Source organism: Leptonychotes weddellii, chromosome 1 (genome assembly GCF_054177405.1).
Source record: "Leptonychotes weddellii isolate Sample4059 chromosome 1, ASM5417740v2, whole genome shotgun sequence".
Taxonomy (NCBI): Eukaryota; Metazoa; Chordata; class Mammalia; order Carnivora; family Phocidae; genus Leptonychotes; species Leptonychotes weddellii.
In genome coordinates, this window is record NC_138369.1 from 47201026 (window position 1) to 47205342 (window position 4317).

The following is a 4317-nucleotide window of genomic DNA, read 5'->3' on the forward strand; positions in this document are numbered from 1 at the left end:
CCGGGGCCAGAGGACGGACAACTACAAGGGACGCCAAGTTTATTTCCTCCCTTCAGGTGACAAGTTGTTGGGAAACTAGGGGGATTTCTATCATTTCCATACCCCCCACCCCCAAAGGAGAGCCCAGTTGGGGTGGGCTTGAGTAGCCAGCGCAGGTCAGTGTCTATAGTCAGGCCTGCAGCCACCAGTGACCCCGGAAAGAATGCCCTCCAGCCTGAGCCTCTACTCTGATCTTCAAAATGGGCACAATGATCCCGGCGGCCATAGCAACTTGTCCGCCCTGGGGAAGGGAGGCCAGCAGGTGGTATACAGTGTGGAGGGCTGTGCACACGCAGACCTGCCTCTGGGGACTCTGGCTTGTCCTTTTTCCCCTCAGGATTCTCTTTTCTAATTTGCTAAGAGCAACAACCCCCTCCCCAAGCCTGCACCCCAAATTCTCTGTGTAAGCAGGTCTGGTACCCAATCCTCAAATCCTTTCAAGGAAGCTTTTGTGACTACACTCCCAGGGAGGAAAAATGCGTGTGAGGACAAAAAATGAGCCAGTACTCATGGGGTTCCATGTTCCCTGAGCTCTTCTGTATCCCTCCTTTGGGCCTTACAATAACCCAGGATGTGGGTGCTGATCTTGTCCCCATGGACCGATAAGGAAACTGAGGCCCTGAAGGTTAATGTGCTTTAGGTCGCATGCTGGGCAGGTGGGCTCTGGGGTCTGTGTTTTTAGCCACTATACTCACGGTGAGGGAAATAAAGCTTGTCAATTTATTATATGCAATGCACTCTATTTCCTATTCTGGTTCTCTTTTTTAAAATGCAGATCACAACCCAGGCAGTGGATTTCACAGCTCACAAAATGGGTCGTAATCTGCAGACCCATGGCAGGATGGATCGGTTCTCTGAGACCCAGGGTGCCTGGTCACACTGACCCGGTACTGCCCAAACTGTCAGCACTCCCCAGCTCCAAGACCCCATCCTAGCGCGCCTCCACCCCATTTCTCTTTCCTCAACTCCACAGGGCCCGGACCTGGAATAACCCAATCTCTCTCCCACATGCGAGCTGACAGCTCCAGGGCAGCTCCCGGGTCCCTGTAGCCTCAAGACCCAGGGAAGCAAGAGAAAGCTGCAGGGGCGGGGGCGGGGGGCTGGGGGTGGGGCGGGGGTGGAGGGCCCACCTCCTCCCTGGGGAAAGTCATTAGGATGCAGCCAGCAGAGGAGCTTCAGCCTAGAGGGGCTTTCATTTCCGAAGGCCCGAGCTGGGTGGCGGGAGGAGATTGCTTACAGATAGGGAGAAGCTGCTGGGGCTGAGGCTTCATTCCTGCTCCTAGGCAAGCAGCCAAACTCCTTAACCCTTGATAGAACTGGAGGCCGGGAGGCAGCCAGCAGGCTGGTGTGGGTGTGGATAGGTGGGGGCTCTTTAACTGCCTTAGGAATAAATACTTATTCTCATCCATGTTTAGCAAGCACCAGCTAAGCCCTTCCTCTGCATTATCTTATTTAATCCACCCATATCCCTGGAGGTTTTTATTGTCATCATACCCACTTTACAGATGAGGAAGTGGAGACCCAGAGACCGAAGTCACTTGCCCACAGTCTCAAAGCATGAGCCAGAGGGGAACGCAGGAGAAGCCAGCTTTGATTTTTGATGAGGGAAGTTGCTTGAGGGTTATCGGTGAGGGGTGTCGGGGGCTCAGCAACTGTTGACCTCGAATTTATTCTGTATCTTCCTGGCCTTGGGCAGAGCTCCTGGGCTCTCAGCAGAGGGGCTCCATCCTCTCTGGGGCAAGCACTCTTGCTTTCTCCTGCCTCGGTTCACGCCTAGCACTAACGCCATTGTTCGCCATTGTTCGAGATTTCATTGTTTCTCAGACCCGCAAGCTGCTGGGCCTGTAACCTGGCCCACTGCTTCTCTGACTGACTAGATGTGTTGTTCTTGTGTCCAGCACCTCGGTGAATCCACAGGAGTCTTACCAGTTTGTCTATTGATTCTTGGGTGGCTTTTCTATAGAAATGATTAATCCACCTGCCAACACTGACAACGTTATAATTTCCTTTCACATCCTTCTAGCTCTTCGCTGTGGACTGAACATTTGTGTGTTTGTGTCCCCACCCCCTGATGTATATGTTTTTTTTTTTTTTTTTAAAGATTTTATTTATTTATTTGAGAGAGAGAATGAGATAGAGAGAGCATGAGAGGGGGAGGGTCAGAGGGAGAAGCAGACTCCCTGCCGAGCAGGGAGCCCGATGCGGGACTCGATCCAGGGACTCCAGGATCATGACCTGAGCCGAAGGCAGTCGCTCAACCAACTGAGCCACCCAGGCGCCCCTGATGTATATGTTGAAACCCAAATCCCCAGCAGGATGGCATTTGAAGGTGGGGGCCTTTGGGAGGCAATCAGGTTTAGGTGGGGTCCTGAGGGTGGGGCCCCCATGCTGGGATTAGTGTCCTTATAAGAAGGGAAAGAGACAGGAGATTGATTACTCTCTGTGAGCACACCCCAGGAAAGGCCATGCCCAGGAAGAGGACCTCACCAGGAGCCCCACCATGCTGGTACCCTGGCTCTCCACTTCCAGGCTCCAGGCAGTGAGAACTGAGGTTGTTGCTCAAGCCACCCAGTCTCTGCTATTTTGAATAATAGCCTGAACTATTTCTATTTCTTTCCATAGCGTGTCCAGGATTTCCTATATTTCTTGGATAGTGGGGTTGACAGTAGTACCCTTGTCTTGTTTCTGACTTTACAGAGAATGCATTTAAAGAGGCTTCATTAAGAAAAATGTTTGCTGGGGCGCCTGGGTGGCTCAGTCGGTTAAGCGACTGCCTTCGGCTCAGGTCATGATCCTGGAGTCCCTGGATCGAGTCCCGCATCGGGCTCCCTGCTCGGCAGGGAGTCTGCTTCTCCCTCTGACCCTCCTCCCTCTCATGCTCTCTGTCTCTCATTCTCTCTCTCGCAAATAAATAAAAAAAAAAAGAAAGAAAAATGTTTGCTGCAGGTTTTTAAACATATTTTTTAAAGATAAAATACACATGAATTTGCTATCCTAAGCATTTTTAAGTGTCCAGTTCAGTGGCCTTAAATACATTCACACTGTTGTGCAACTATTACCACCATCCGTCCCTATAGTTCTTTTCATCTTGCAAAACTGAAACTCTTACCCATTGAACGGTAACTCCCATTCTCCACTCTCCCCAGCCTCTGGCAACCACCGTTCTTAATTTCTGTCTCTACGGTTTTAACTTCCCTAGGGATCTCATACAAGTGGAATCATACAGTATTTGTCCTTTTGTGACTGGCTCATTTCACTCAGCTTCATGTCCTCAAGGTTTACCCATGCCGAGGCATATTGCAGAATCGTCTTCCTTTTGAAGGCTGAATAATATTCCATTGTATGTATAAACCACGTTTTGATTGTCCACTCATCTGTCAACAGATACTTGGGGTTTGCTTCCGTTTTTTAGCTCTTGTGAATAATAATACTGCTATGAACATGAATGTATAAGTGTTTTTTTCAGAGACCCTGCTTCCAATCCTTTTGGGTGTATACCTAGAAGTGAAATTGTTGGGTCATCTAGTAATTCTATTTTTAATTTTTTGAGGAACCACCGTACTGTTTTCCATAGTAGCTGCACCATTTTACATTTCCACCATGAGTACACAAGGGTCCCAATTTCTCCACATCCTCACCAACTCTTGTTGTTTTCTAGGTTCTTTTGTTTGTTTTGTTGATAGCAGCCATCCTAATGGGTGTGAGGTGGTATCTCATTATAGTCTTGATTTGCATTTCCCTGATGATTAGTGATGTTGATCATCTTTTCACGTGAGCACTGGCCCTTTGTATATCTTCTTTTTTAAAAAAATTTTTTTCCTTTGTATATCTTCTTCTGAAAAATGACTATTCAAATCCTTGGTCCAATTCTGAATCAGGTTCAGAAGTTTTCTATATACTGTGGCTATTAATCCCTTATCAGATATATGATTCTCAAACATTTTCTCCCATCCTGTGGATTGCCATTTTACTCTGTGGATAGTGTCTTTTGATGCACAAATTTAAAAAATTTTCACGAAGTCCAGTTTGTCTACTTTTTCTTTTGTTGCTGTGTCTTTGGTATCAAAGCCAAGAAATCACTGCTGAATCCAATGTTGTCATGATTTTCTCCTATGTTTTCTTCTAGGAGTTTTATTGTTATAGGTCTTACATTTGGGTCCTTGATCCATATTGGGTTAATTTTTGTATAAGGTGTTAGGTAAGGATTCACATTCATTCTTTTATGCATGTGGAAATCCAGTTTTCTCAGCACTATTTGTTGAAAAGACTGTCCTTCTC